Source organism: Patagioenas fasciata, chromosome 5 (genome assembly GCF_037038585.1).
Source record: "Patagioenas fasciata isolate bPatFas1 chromosome 5, bPatFas1.hap1, whole genome shotgun sequence".
NCBI lineage: Eukaryota > Metazoa > Chordata > Aves > Columbiformes > Columbidae > Patagioenas > Patagioenas fasciata.
Genome location: NC_092524.1, coordinates 39,773,598 through 39,790,321, shown reverse-complemented (window position 1 = coordinate 39,790,321; position 16,724 = coordinate 39,773,598).

Below are 16,724 nucleotides of genomic sequence, written 5' to 3'. Positions count from 1 at the left end.
TGAGCTCTAATGTCTAGAAGTGCTCAGTCACTGAAAAGTTCTGTAAATCCTTGTTCTGAGGATAAATGTCCTGTACTTTTTATGGATGGATGTTTTTCTGTGAATCTGATTTTCTGTTGCCTAGTGGAGTGCAGCTGTATCTGTTTCATTTATAGTCAGCACTCTGGGGTGTTCCAATGAATAGTAACTTGCAAGCCAATTTTTAGCTCTAGGGAAGAAAAAATAAGAAATTAATTCCTTTATCCCTTACTCCTCGTAACAGATGTGTGACCCTTAATTACATTCACAGGATCTTATGCAGAATGAATAGATAAACCCTAAACTGCAGATAAGCCAGTGGAATAATACAACATTGCAAGAGTTTTGTTGTTGAAATGAAATGCAGTTGCATTTATCTTTTCACCAAAACACTGTGTATCAGAATAAGGTCACTTTGTCAGTTTAACTTCAATTTTAGAATTGTATGAAAACAGTAACAATGATTTCTATTATCTCAGTTGTAAGACTTTTTTTTTTATTAATCAGTATCAAATTAAAGTAGGAGTCTAAAGCAACCAAATACTCGTCAATGAATTACAATACGATGCCCCTGAGTGATAGTTCAGGACAAAAGAATGCGTCCACTGAGAGCAATGTTATAAATATGGACAGTAGATAAGTGATTAAGATTAGAATATTAAGCAGTCTTATTGTTCCTACACTGAATGTCTCCTTATCTCCACCTTGAGGATGGTATTATATGCACTAAATTTGCTTAATGGATGATCAATATTCTGTCAGCTTTAAGCCAGAATGAGTCACAAGGACCTTTTTCAGGTGAGGGACATTGCATATTCTTGAGACTCCAAGCTTATGAAATGAGAACACTATAAAATTATGTATTGAGCACCCAAAAACAGTGCAAAATAATGTAAAAAACTAAATATTTAAGTCCTCATACAACATACCTATCATTGTTACTTTCTTCCTTCAATTTACACAAAATAGGAAAGGATCCTACTCATTGTGTTTTGGTGTCTTTGTTATACTTTAAAATAAAAGACTTTTTTTTTTTTTTTTTCCTGTAATTAGAATTTTACATGCCCCTGAAACTGAAGGAAAAGCAGCCACAATATTCTCTTTTCTATTTGCAACCACCACCAAAACCCTCTGCTATTTTCAGGTAATGGATACATATGTGAATTCTTAATCATGTTTGGGAAGGGACTGATTAAATTCCCAAGCTACCTGACCTCCTCACAGCATGGTCTTTCAGGAATCCTTGTTTCAGTAGCAGAACATTAGTTTGTTATATTGTTTTAATGACACATAGGGAACTTGTATTTTTGTTTCTTTTTTATGTTATTCAGAGATTTTACTTCCTTACAGTCTTGTAGGTTATTATCCAAAGAGCTGCGATTTTTTACATCACCAGAGAAGCAAAGTAGCCTTCCATTAGGACATATCTGTAAATTTACTATAGGATCAAGAGAGATTTAAGAAGTTTTCAACACATGACAGTGAGGGTGAACGGGAAGAGACACAAGAACTGTGATGTAGGTAAGGACAGAACTACAAACTTGCAAAATTCTGGTTAGTTTAGGTAGAGGGATAGAGAATTAAGAAGTCTTAATTTATTTTGAATGTCTTGCATCTTTCAAGTTAAAAAACTTGTGGTTTTGAATTAGTGCCCTGACATGTCACTTAAGAAAGGAGGACAGAACAGAGTAAGTATGTTTGCAAATTATTCTGGCTTTGATTTCCACTTCTTACTGTTGGTCTTTATTTAAATTGTTGGGATAAAATTGATAAAATTCTAACAGGTGTTAGGTTCCATTAAAATGATGAGGTTTTTAATTCTTTGGCCATACTGCTTCACAAATGAGTGAGTGAAGCCACTTTAGAATTTCAGTACGTAAGTTCTTCCTGTAAAGATGAGAAGAAACATTTATAGCTTTGTCTGAGAAGGGGTAATATGCAGGTTACTAAACTACGAGGCTCTGCATATACCCAGCAAAAGACTCCAAAGGGATGAGTGGAAGGCTGCAGACACTGGAAATCTGTGCTGCATCCTAATTCTGTTGCATTTCTTGTAGGTTACATTTTTCTGGCTAGATTCTAGCTCTTCATTACTAGAATAAATCTCAATTAATGGTAAAATGACTAAGAGCAGCACAAAAATATTATTACTTTTTTTCATTTAAAGTTTTACAATAAACGTGTTCTCCTTCCATCTTCTTTTCATTAAAATTGTACCCTAAACTCCCTCTGTCCCCTCATAAATTTTTAATTTTTAATTCAGATGTTGGTTTAAAGTAAAGAAGATGATAATGTTGTTGCTGTTGTTATTGGATCTGTATTTATTTGCACCTAATTTTTAGATTAGCTATGACATGTTGAGTAGTAGAACTACCTATGACATTAACGTAAGTCAACAAATCACGTCACTTTTTATAAAAAATAAAGATCTTGCATATGTAAAATAATTCTTATTAAATAAGTTACTAAAGAAAAAGTTTCTGTGGGGCATAGGAAATCTTATCTTTCTCTAACACCAGGTATTGGTCAACTGTTAACCATGCTGTTTTTATTTTATAACAATGAAAATAAGGAAGAAAGTGTTTAACTTCTGCATTGGTCTCACAGCTGGTGATAGGGAAAGGCACCAATAAAATTCAAGTACACTGACTTTAATCTTTGTTTTGTCCATGACATTATTTGGCAAAGGTGAGAAATGATTACGATGAGACCTGAAAATGAGAGCTCATGTGATGAGATTCTCGCTCTCTGCTTGCACAAATTGGTTAGTGAAAGGTGAGATGTGCTTTCTAAAAATAAGTGAGTGAAAGTGACTGACCAGACACATTAAGAAATGTAATTCAGTGGAAAGAAAGCTACCTATTTCACATGAAATACAAACAATGTTTAATGAAAATGAAGAAATAAACCTATATAAAGCCTTACTCAGAATTTGAAGGATCTCCCCTGTGGATGCACCCAATTCAGTGGCGAAGAAGATCAGACATCTTCCAATGGTTCTTAGGTCATAAAGTTAAGTGATTCTCAGGATATGGACCAATGTTATTTAACCCAGATCTGAATAGGTGAGGTTTTTTTTTTTTTTTTAGTGGAGAGTCCAATACATCCAGGTGTTGCAGTGTTCTTTATGAGGAGCTGGCTAAAGAAACAACGTCCAAAAGAAAAATCAGATTTGTTGTTTGTTTTGATACTTGTCATGTGTATATAGAGATGTGGAGAAAAGGACCACAGTTTATACATATATTCACAGAAGTTGCCTTAAAATGTTTTAATTTCATGAAGAAATTAAGTAGCTCTACTTGCTAGATGTGAAAGATATCACTCATAAACCTTGAATGCAAACAATATTATTCCTTGTCACCTTAATTCCTGTCCTCTGCATTACATCAAATTACATGGATATCAGAAGAGGTGTGTTTTATTACTACTATTTCTCATATTCTTCCATTACCAGCATAATATTTTCCAAAAATGAGTTAAAGTTATAGGCGGTTCTATAGTCCTAATAAGATCACTGGCATGATGTTTCTTTTGCATTAGTATATTATACTACTATCTTCCACAGTTCTCCAGGTTGTCCTACTTGTCCTTGGAAGAGTACATTTCCACATATTATATTGTATCCTGTCACTTTTATTGACAGATATTTAAACACCTCTGTTTTCATTATAATTCCATTACTACAGAAAGTTTTCAGTGATGTGACAAATGTTCATTCCCTCATATTATTACCTAAGCAATATGTTTAATGTTCACAATTGTATGGTTGATGTATTCTAAATGACTGCATTGTAACAATATATTTTTTTTTCAGTCAGCCAAGTTGGTCAGTTGTCCATTAAACAGCTTCTTGTATCTTTACTCTGTCATGTGCATTCTGCCTTAGCGTTGACAGCCTTCTTGATGCCTTGTAGGTTTGTCCCTACGAGAGCATACTGATTGTTGCCATTACTTAGTCTGGAGTATCTAGCAATGCACTGGTAACTTTCATTCAGTAAAGTGGACAGCTTCACAGCATATAGTACCATTTCCCAAACAAGTGTAATGGTGCCAAAAAATAGCAGAAAACAAGCATTTTGAAATGCTCTTTCAAATACCCCAGTCTGGAATCAAAGGCATTCTGCAGAACAATATACTGAAATGTACATTTTTCCAAGCAGTAACTTTTTACTTTGTCTTTTTGATAACTACTTTAAAGGAAGCTATCTGAAGCAATTTTGAACTGAATTTTGGAAGAAGAGTTGCACTGCATTGAAAGTTTCTAAGTTGTTCTAAGATGGTTACTGGCCTCATCATGTTTTGATGAAAGAAACTCTCCTACATTAGTGGTACTGATAATATTTTGTTTTGTTTTGTTTAAATTATATACAGCCCAGAGCATATGGAAAGTAGTGATAATACAGTTCAGCTTAAGTGTAGGCTTTGATTCGGGTAGGGGTGCACAAATGAATTGCATGCATAATTTTAGTTGTGCTGAAGTTAATTATTTGGCTACTTGTGGTGATGTTACAAAATACGCACACAGGTGCCCTTTTTATGGTGGTCTTTTTCACTGTCTTTGCCATCAGTTTGGATTCTTCTACAGTTCATTGAAAACTTATGGATTTTTCTCACACAGATTATGTCAGTCTTACCACAGAGTGGTATTTCATCTTGGTGCTTGTTATGGCTAGCAGTCACTAGTGATTTATTATGTCAAATGTTGGTGAAATTCTGCAAACATGATATCTGTGTGCTGTTTAACATCAGACCAATACACAGCTTCTCTATCTGAACTCAACTTGTTTTGCAATAGGGTATTTTATGGCAAATGGTGATAAATGGTTCAAATTGTTATTAAAATGTATATAGACAACAGAATAAAAAATGAGTCTGATTGTTTTTCCATGGGAAAGCGTATAATAAATGTGACTACATTTCATATATTGATCTGCAGTTAGGTAGTAGGGTAAAACTGACCCTGCGGTTTTTGATGCACAGCTTCCGAGGTAAATAATTTTTTTCCTTACAAACTTGCAGATATCAGTGAAGTAGTAGTCCAGGTTAAAGAAAATCTTCCTAATACAGTTCTAAGTCTGAAGAATAAGACGCTAGACAAGATATAGTGTTTAAATCAAAAGTCATTTAGTCAAAATCAGATACATGACAATGAACACTCAGTTCATGAGACTTATAGCTGAGCAACGCCTCTATATTTTTGCTTTCTTACCAGAAAAAATAAAATCCACATGTTTCTTTAATGGATTTTATGGAGGGCATGTAGGCCAGCTGACTGACATCTGCGAACAGCTGAGGCTGGGAGGAGGGGAGCGGATTGTGTGAGGGCAGTTGAACAGTATTTAACTCTCTTACTAATCTACAGATTCCATAGTATTACAATAACCATATTTCATTCTTATTATGTTTCTTCAGAATTTCTATTATCATTGGCTTCTGTGGCCTTTTTTATTATCTCAGTCTCCTCCTCAGTTATGTACTATATAAGCTTTAAATACAAAATTTTTGCTGTCAGCTCATCCATTAATTTCCTGTAGTTCCACTGATCCTGTCAGGATAATTTTGATCACTGATCAAGTCGTTTATTTCCATGCCTCTTCATCTCATCTTAAAATACTAATTTGGGGATGTTTTTTTTCTGTTGTACTTCATGACTATAAGTGCTCTTTCTTTTTCATTCTGTTTTGTTACTACACCACGAAATTATGGATTTCCTTCTATATTTCCTGTTATACAGTTTCTGCTAATTACTGAATTACACAGACAGGTCATATTTTTAGCAGATCTTTTGTGTTTGCATGAATGATTATTGTCAACCTGCTGATTGCTTATGTAGCTTGCTAAGTATTTATTAATTACTGATCAAATGAAGTTGCAACTTGTACGAATCCCATATATGCACAGGAATATGTGAATTGCAACTCTGATTTTTGTGTCGAATTGTGTCACCACTGGTTCACATAAGACTTCCTTGAAGACTGTTCAAGCTTCCAATAGTGTTATAAATGACCAGTCTTCACCACTGTAACAATATAAAACTTCCAGGAGAAAAGAGCACTCAGGCCACGCATTCTCCTCCCCAGGTTCTTGTAATGGAATACAACAATAACAATTCCCATGTGAAAGCAGATCAAATGCATCTGAAATCCTGAAACCTGATGCTGAGAAGTTCTTCTAAGAACTGCTTATACACCAAATGTGTGCTATTACAAATCACTTTTTGTTCATAGTGCTACAAACTTTGAGAGGTGAAAAGCCATGTTAAATTCTGTCGCAGGTGGATTTTTATATGGTTTTGATTTAGCATCAGTTTGGAATTGATTGAGGTAGATCACAATCTTAATATATGATTTCTAATAGTGCTGAATCGACAGCTGATTAATATAGTGATTTCAAACAATTTGGTCAGAATTGTTACAATCAAAACAATGATTTCATTGCAGAGTCAAAAATCGCAATGGTCACACTATACTTAGATACATCAGATAGCATACACTTAGACATCTACACAGATATATGAGTAAAACCACATGCATACAAATTTATAAATCACACACATGCATGTGTGTATTAATCCATGGATAACTGAATATATGTGGAGGTACACCTATGACTGAAATTTCCCTGTCGAGTTTAGTGAATTAATCATTTTTAATGCATTGGCATTCTCAATGGGTACTTGTTGAGTCTTGGGAAATCTATCTTTATCCATGGCTTTGCAGTGTCCATTCATCGTGAGGTGTCTCTGAGAAGCATCCCACCTCAGAGGCAGATGTCAAGTGGCTGTGACCCTGGAGATCTCAACTAACCTCACTTAGGTTCACTGTTTATAGGGTCATGAGATCATTTACTTCAGTCCATGTTTTTCCACTTTGGCCACACTTAGGATGCAATAATATTGCAGTGTTTTCCATTATTTGTCTACATCCAGAACGTTTCAGATTGTATAATTCTGGTACTGACTCATTCAGGCTACAATCCAGGTAGCAGGTGAGCCACAGGTTTGGAATGACTGATCATTGCTACCTTTTCAGGCAGAAGGGGTATCTTTCCTCATATGACAGAAGCTCTGAGAGTACAGAGAGCATACCTGAGTGCTCTAACTCACTACACTTGCATAATGAGAATCGTTCTCCGCAATACGCCTGACTTGCCTGGGTGTTGATGTCGCCCAGAGAGGGTGGGACTGCAACCACCACAAACTCTCAGTGTCACATCATTTTCTTGAAATTAATTAAATGAGATAACATAATTGCTTACATTTACATCTCTTAAATCCTTAGCTTCTTAACTCAAATCTTTATCATCTTATCTCGTGGCAGAAGTGATATAGAACATTGATGGAAATTATTTGGAGGTCTGGACAATGTGCAATGAACAATAATTCACTGAGTTGTACACGAGAAATGTAAAACTGTATATGCTTGTGTGGTATTTTCACAGCTTTCTTTTCACTTAGGAGACTGTCTAAATGATGAAATCAGTTCAGTAATCTGGAAAATGAGGCTCTAGGAGAATGAAGAAAGGGAACTTTATAGTAATTTGAAGTTTTCCATGATGTATCAAGCACAAGATTGCTAAGGAGCAAGTCAGGTAACACAAGGGTCTAATACCATTTTAGATGACCTAATGTCTGCTATTCAGCTGACTTTCCAGAAGGGTGCATGACTGATTTGTGTCCTGTGCCCTATCTACACAGTCTAATGTGGTTGAATACATCAAGGCTTTTGAAATATCACTGTATGTCTACTTTTAGGCACTAAATAGCTCTACAGGGACCATGATCAGTTCTGCCCTTTTCAAGAAGAAATTTTACTTTATTACTCTGCCAGCCTCTTCATTTAAAAAAAAAAAAAAAAGAAAGGTATTATTGCTTTACACACCATGTTGAAAATACAAAATATAAACAGACACACGCACTTAGTGATACTTTTAAAATGTTTAACCCTTTTTATTGTCTCTACATTTAGTCTGAACTCTACAAAGAATATTGCTGGGAAGATTTTACTTGAGATCAGAGTAGTCAAAACAAAGAATACAAGGAATTTCATTGTTATTTTTTCTGAAACCTGGTTTCTCAACTGCGGAGATCTATTGGAATTTGAACAAACTCAGATATTTTTCAGTGTTTCTCTTAATGAATACCTGACAAGCTTCTAGATTTTCTTTTTACACTAACTGTGATGCCTTCTTTTAAAGATCTCTTTTTAATCAATTGTCTTTTCTGCTATACATTTGAAAAGACATGAGAAGAAAAAAAAAATAAAGAAAAAAGAAGAAAAAGAGAAAAGAGAAAAAATATCCTAGACACAAAACAAAAACCTGGCAGACAGACATTTGGATCAAAATGGCCATTAAACTCTGCTGATAATCACTTTTTCGGAGAGAAAGACATATTGTACTACACAAAATGAATTTCTAATTCCATTGTTAAATGCTCCTCAGACACTGCTCTCCCTCTTTTCTGTTTGTTAGACAGAAGAAAAGGATATGATAGGTTTTTTTCATCAGATTTTTGAGTAGTTACTGGGAATGGTGGACATACTTGTACTTCATCTCCCCTTAAGTGATGGGTTCTGTCTCTCTTTGTCTGCAGGATGACTTGAATATACATACTGTTTATTAGTGTGATCTATCACTAATGGATATAAGACATTCAATACATACAGAACTTTCTGTTTGGCTATTTTTGAATGCAGTTTATAAATGAACATACTCTGTTCTGAGATGACTGTATTAAAATGCATCCCTCCAGAACAATATACTTTGCTGGCACAGCTGGATATTCTGTAACCCAGGGAGCTGAAAGATTATGTTTGTTTGAAATTAATGTCTTCCTGGCTTTATAACACTAATTCATAAAATGCATAATTCAGCATAAAGAATTTTGGGGGCAACATGTATAGTTATATTGAAAAATGAACAAACATTTTCAGAACAAAATTCTGTCTTACGAACACATTTTAATACTTCTATTTTTTACTACTTTGTTTTTTCTTCTATTCCACAGAAGTAAATGTGGTCTTAGTTCTTCCAATATACAACTGGGGCATCGTAGAAAAAATCTGAAAGTCTCACACAACCTGTCATACTCCCTTGAGACAGAAAAAAACTGAGAAAGTTATCCTAGCTCACTTTAAAAAAAAAAAAAAAAAAAAAAAAAAGTTGTCTGATCCTGGCCGTACAATAGTTTTGGTTGGAAAAGACCTTTAAGACCATGGAGCCCAACCGCTAACCCAACACTGACAAGTCCACGTCTAAACCATGTCCCTAAGAACCTCATCTACACAACTTTTAAACACCTCCAAAGATGCTGACTCAACCACTTCCCTGGGCAGCCTGTTCTATTGCCTGACAACCCTTTCCATGAAGAAATTTTTTCTAATATCCAACCTAAACATCTCCTGACACAACTTGAGGCCATTTCTTCTCATTGCATCTCTTGTTACTTGGGAGAAGAGACCAACACCATCCATGCTACAACCTCCTTTCAGGTAGTTGTAGAGTGTGATAAGATCTCCCCTCAGCTTCCTTTTCTCTAGACTAAACAGCCCCAGTTGCCTCATCAGACTTGTGCTCCAGACCCTTCAACAGCTTCACTGTCTTTCTCTAAACTCTCTTCAGCACTTCAGTGACCTTCTTTCAGTGAGGTGCTCAAAACTGAACACAGTATTCAAGATGGGGCCTTATCGGTGCCAGGTACACTGGCATGATCACTTCCCTAGTCCTGCTGGCCACACTATTTCTGATGCAAGCCAGAATGCTATTGGCCTTCTTGGCTACTTGGGCACACTGCTGGCTCATATTCAGCTGCTGTCAGTGGGGGACTACGGTGGGTTCTTGGATTCCCTGATGGAGGGCATGGCAACAGAAATTAGCCTTGAAGATATTAAGGCCTACCCGTGAGAAAGATGGGAGTAAAGGAGTATCCAGAGATGTTAAGGATGTACCCATGAGAGAGAAGGGAGTAAAAGAGTAACATTGATGATAGCAAAAATAGCCAATGACATGTTACTGCTGTAACTTGTAACCAACAATGAAGAGACACATGAATTTGTAAAACTGTATAAAAATGCACTTGTGGCAATAAATGGCATCTACTACTTTCATCCTGGAAGAACTTGGTCTATGTCATTTGTTTGTATCAACTGCGACAGCTGTCAACCAGCATTCCCAGATTCTTTTCCACCCCCAGGCAGCTTTTCAGCCATGCTTCCCCAAGCCTGTAGCGTTGCATGGGTTTGTTGTGACTCAAGTGCAACACCTGGTGCTTGTCCTTCTTGAACCTCATACAACCGGCCTTGAATTAGCAATACAGCCTGTCCAGATCCCTCTGTAGAGCCTTCCTACTCTCAAGCAGATCAACACTCCTACCCAATTTGGTGTCATCTGCTAACTTACTGAGGGTGCCTTCAACCCCCTCGTCTAGATCATTGATAAAGATGTTAAATAGAACTACCCCCATTACTGAGCCCTGGGAAACACCATTTGTGACTGACTGCCAACTGGATTTGACTCTATTCACCACAACTTTTAGAGCCTGGCCACCCAGCCAGTTTTTCATCCAGCAAAGAGTACAGTTGTCCAAACCATGAGTTGTCAGTTTCTCCAGGAGGATGCTGTGGGAAACAATGTCAAAGGTTTATCTAAAGTCTAGGCAAACAACATCCACAGCCTTTCCCTCATCCACTAAAGAGGTCACCTTGTCATAGAATGTAATCAGGTTAACCAAGCAGGACCTGCCTTTCATAAATCCATGCTGACTAGGCCTGGTGTCCTAGTTGTCCTGTATGCGCTGTTTCATGGCACACAGGATGATCTGCTCCATAATCTTCCCCAGCACCAAGATCAGACAGACAGTCCTGTAATTTCCCAGATCCTCCTTGTCTCCCTTCTTGTAGATGGGCATCACATCTGCCAACTTCCAGTCAACAGGGACCTTCCTGGTTAGCCAGGTCTGCTGATAAATAATTGAAAGTGGCTTGGTGAGCACCTCTGCCAGCTCCCTCAGCACCCTTGGATGGATGCCATCTGGTCCCATAGACTTGTGCATATGGAAGTGGTATAGCAGGTTGCTCACCATTTCCCCTTGGATTATTAGGGCTTCATTCTGCTCCCTATCCCTGTCTTCTGACTCAGGCGGCTGGGTACCCTGAGAACAAGTAGTCTTACTATTAAAGTCTGAGGTTAAGTAGGCATTTGATAACTCAGTATTTCCCTTGCCCTCTGTCACTGTTTTCCCCTGCATCCAAGAAAGGGGAGGAGTTCTCCTTAGACCTCCTTTTGTTGTTAATGTATTTATTAAAACTTTTTTTATTGTTTTTTTCAGCAGTCGTCAGGCTCAGCTGTAGTTGGACTGTGACCCTTATGAATTTCTCTCTGCATAACTTCATAGCATCCTTGTAGTCCTCCTTCTTACACAGGTCACAAACACTTCTTTTATTCCTGAGTTCCAACTGCAGCTCTCTGTTCAGCCAGGCCATCCTTCTTCCCAGCTGGCTTGTCTTTCGACACATGGAGACAGCCTGCTCCTGTGCCTCTAAGATTTCCTTCTTGAAGAATGACCAGCCTTCCTGGACTCATTTGCCTTTCAGGACTGCTTCCCAAGGGACTCTGTCAACCAGCTTCCTAAACAGGTCAGTCTGCCCTTTGGAAGTCCAAAGCAACAGTTCTGCTGACTCTCTTCCTTACTTCCCCAAGAAGAGAAACCTCAGTTATTTCATGATTGCTATGCCTAAGGTGTCCTCTGACTGTCACATAGCCCATGAGTCCTGCTCTGTTCACAAACAACAGGTCCAGTCAGATGCCTTTCCTAGTTGTCTCACTGACCAGCTATGACAGGAAGTTGTCTTCTACACACTCCAGGAGCCTCTTAGACTGTTTCCTCTCTGCTGTGTTGTATTTCAGCATAAATCTGGTAAGTTGAAGTCCCCCATAAGAACAAGGGCTAGCAACTGTGAGACCTCCCAGCTGCTTGCAGGTTATTTCATATGCCTCTTCATAGCGGTTGAGTGGTCTGTGACAGACTCCACCAGGATATCTGCCTCATTGGCCTTCCCCCTGATTATTACCCATAAATACTCAATGAACTGTGCTAACTCCTGCCCAAGGATTCCCTGTCAAGGTTTTGATTGCAGGGTGACAATAAAACCACGGTACATGTATTGTTAACCCCCTTTCTCCCCACTTCCTCCTTCGGCCCCTCCCTCTTCCCTCTTCCCACTAAGGACAGGCAATCAGGAGGGAAAGAAGAACAGAGAGAAGAGAGTTGGAAAAGTTAAAAATTATTTACTAATGCTACTGATAAGAATAGAGAAAATAATACAAAATATACAAAACTAATCTTGAAAGTCCCAGCAACTGCAGAGCCAGAACCCAAAGTCCTGGATTGGACTCTGCAGCCAGTTGGAGCTGGATTCAGCCTGTCACTAGGCCTCAGTTCACCGGGACGACTAGCAAGGTCCTCTCCTAGTGTCGGCCATAAGAAAAAGGGACGAGATCCTCGTGATCTCGCAGTTTTATATGAAGTATTCACGTGAATGAGATGTTATATACAGTTGGTCAGTTTCTTGGTCACCTGTTTCTCATTGTCCCTCTCATGAGATGTGCATCCATTGTTGTCATAATCTTGCATTCCATTGCTATGCTTACCAAAACATGTATCTGGTTTTCCAGGAAAATGCAGCTAATATGAAAGCTTTAGCTGACAGGCAAATTCACTGAAAGAGAAATGTGTTTTTAACAAAACCAGGACACCCCCTCTGAGACAGGTGTGTCCCATTTGTTGCCAGCAGGTCTGATGTCGTGTAAACAGATCTATGATAAAAAAAACCCCAAATTTCTGGGGGTGACACCAGTCCTGCAGCCAGATATTAACCTGTAGTTAAGACTGCATAGTAGAAAATGTCCCTTGGTGCACTGGTAAGGAACAGTGAGGAAATCATGCGTGTCCTCTATGTGTCTGCAAAGCTCACATGGAGGGAAGCAAAACCCTTTGTTTCACCTCTGGCATCACCACGATCAAATAAATGTCTATGGTATAAATACCCTGATTTACATAGTCTGAAGGTATGTATCAATTTTGACACTAACGTTTGAAATGGCAAGAACAGTAACTCCCTTACTCTTTCAGTACTCCAAACACTAAATCCTAAAGGAAATGACATTTGCCAGGGTGTTAGATAAGATCTGAATGTCTTTCCACAAAGTGAGGCAGACAACTAACTCTCAGAAAGGTTAAAGTCACAAATGAGCTCTGAAAGTTTTAACCTAGGGCTGAAGTGAGTTTTGCATCCCACAGAAACACAGCCAATGGGTGTGTTTGACAGGGGAGTTGGAGAGCTTGAATTCGGTGGGACAAAGTGGCATGATGGCTGCAGCAGCAGTGGGCTATTTTTACAGTTTGGAATGGTCATTATTTGCCTGGCTGTTCTTTGGGCACAGATCCAAATATTCTAGATCTGACAATGATCAAGCTTTCCACTGCGCCTAATCTCTGCTCACTTGTTTTTCAAAGCCTGTCTTGTTTCCATAGTGATCTGTTGGCATCATCCATCCCAGCCAATGGCTTTGGTTACACTTTGGCTTTCTCAAGGCTACAACTGCCAAAATCACTCCCCTTATGCCTCAGCAAAAAGGTTTGTGTCCAGCCAGATCAGGTCCCTGTCAGGGCCAGGGCATTAGCTCTGGCACAGGGAGAGGATAGCTACTGCAGTGGTCTCTGGGCTGCAGAGCTGGTTTGGTTTCTGACATGCCCTGAGAGAAGAGTAGCAGCACAGCATTTGTCCTTGGGAGCTGAGTGGTAAAGGAGGCATCAGGGACACCCAGCAGCTGTGCCAAATGGATGGCCACCAAGGGCAGGGACAGCCCCCTGGGCTTCCTGGGGCAAACACCCCAAAGGCATTTTTCCAAAGGATGCTGGGTGGAGGGGCAGTGGGCTAGAGTGGCAGGGCTGCACAAAGGGCACCATCACCTTAGGGCATTGCACAGGGCACCGTCACAGGGCCACTACCCAGCAATGCAGCAGCAGACCCGGAAAAGGATAAACAGAGGCATCCTCCTGTGTCCTGCTGCCAGAGCTGACCTGAGGGCAATCTGAAGACATCAGAGAGGAATGCCTTGAGGAGCTGTTGGAATCACTTGGCAGAGGCTGAGGGAGGAAGACTGGAGGCTGGACAAGTCTGCTGGAGGTTCTCTGCTGCAAAGTTCATCTGATCAAGCTCTTTTCATCTGGATAGCAGTGACAAGACCAAGGTAATGACTTCTTGAGGAGCACTGCAGAACTTGCTGTCTTCATCCACTGCAGAGCCAGTGGCAGCAGTCTTAAGATGTTAAAGGCTGCTGAAATCTACAGTTTGCATAACCACACATTATAGTCTAAGCATACCTTAAGTGAAGAGTAATTCTGTGCTGATACTTCCCTTCCCTCAGTTCATGAGACTATCAAGGAAAATGTTCAGAAGCAGTTTTTTTTGAGATCACATTCATTTTTATGTGCAATGATGTATTAAAAGCTGGTTATTTCAAGCTAACAGAAAGATTTACTTATATAAGTGATGCTACTAGTATTGAAGAACCAAGTTATATGCAGAAATATGCAGAAGTGTTGGACTCAGGGAAAAATTTCTTCTCCTGTGCACTTTGTTATTCCAGAAGCTATGTGTGTCTGAGGAATTCTAAATATCTTCAAAATCCTGAAGCAGTTCCTGAGAAGATTTTGTAGTTTTTTCCCTCTCAGTTCTATGACTCCTTACATAAGCATAATTGAATTAGTCTACATCAAGTGGCTATCAATAGTGAAAACAATACATTAAAAAAATCCCCTAAAAATAATGTTTTTTTCAACCAGGTGTTAAATCAAGTAATTTATTTGTTTTATTGCATATTTGCATAATAAGGCAAACTAGAAACTCTCTGTAACAGATGTGTTGGTGGCAGGGAAATTTGATTACTGGCTTCTGTTATTAATCACTGCACAAATCTTAAATGATTTGTTTCTACAGTTTGATCAATTTACATCAGAGTACTTGCATTTATGCACAAAATGTGGAGATAAAACATCTGTTCACACCTTTACTAGCAGCACTGATTTTTTAATAGGTTTTAAGGTTTCTGTCGAGCAAGACACAAGAGACCAACAACTTTTGAAAAGAAGATTCCACTGTTTCTGATTAGAATAATTCATAGCTGAAAGGCATTTCACATTGGCAATCATATCTATATATGTGCTTATTTTGACTTGAAAAAATAGTAAAAAAAATTGCAGAATTATCAAAACTTTCTCAAATTTTAGCCAATTAAATTAGAGATACACAGTAGTTTGAGGTTTGTAATTTTGTTTCTTTTTGCCTTTTTGTTGGGTTTTTTTTTTTCAGTCCGAGAAATTTTTGGACAGTTTGGGAAATGATAATTTGCATTTTCACCATTAAGGACCTTCACTTTTGTTCTGTTTCTTCTAACTTAGAAATTTACTGTAAATTGCTAGTTACATTTTACATCAGTATTGAATTTGATTCCACATACTTCAAATGTTATGCCTCAACTTTAAGGACACACATGCAGTGCAACAGAAGCACAGCCTACAAACACTAGTATCTGTGTGCTTTGATGTATTTCAGATAAGATGTGTAATCTTTCTAAGGGTCAGAACTTCAAAGTTTATAATTGTCTCATTCATACATCTGAATTACTGGTTTGACTTGCATTGCTAACTGTATTCTTGGTGAAGGTGAATCCTAGGTGGTATAAATCCTAGCTGACATAAAAGTTTTATTGTCAGTTGTATACTGCGTCACTCCTGCTATCACAGAATGGAGTTGTGATGTTCCTGTTCAGAACAGAACATGACTGAAGCACATTCCTGTCATATATTTTCTAGTAGACAGAATCAGAAAGTAGCTAGGTTTCTAATTTCACAGTGTTTCTAGGATCAAAAGAAAGGCATATCGCTACCTCCTTATGGTCTTGCATCCCAGAGGAAGCCTTAGGTACCACACTGTATCTCTTGCTCTCTGACTATATAGGTGCTGTGCTGTGCCTGTTTCCACAGAGTTCAGGTGGTTTCTGAAGGCAAATTACCTCATAACCAGCACAGAACATAGTATTGTTGCCTAAAGGTTGAACCAATTTGTACCAGCTGACTACGTTTGAAACACATGCTGTATATCAGGAGGGACAAGTTAAAATACTCAGATCCTAATGGCTGCAAATATGAAAATGGTAGGCTTTTGTGCCTCATAAGCTGAAGAGATCTGCCCAAGGGACTTAGAATTTTTCTCCGGGAAATAAATGGATCCAATCAATATTTCTGGATTTTATGCATCACATAGGCCAGTCAGGTACAATGGAAGATAGGAGTGTTAAAATGTGATTTTATTTCAGAATACGGGACTTCAGGTATCTTCGAACACTGACATTTTAATAGATCACACAAATTTTATAATATGCCTCAAAAAAAAAAAAAAGTGAAGAAAACTTAATTTCCATTAATTCCCTCTTAAATTGGCAAATATTTTGACCTGATAATATTTATAAATGTTTCAGCTCCAAGTTAGAAATACTGTCTGCTGCACTTACCCTCATGCTTTCATACATACTCACCTGTTAAGAAATATTAAAATATTTTAAAATTGTTTTTTTACTTTTTGTTGTTGGAATTGCTGCTTTTTACAATGAAGGTTGAAGTGTAGTTCTCAATTCTAAATGTAGGG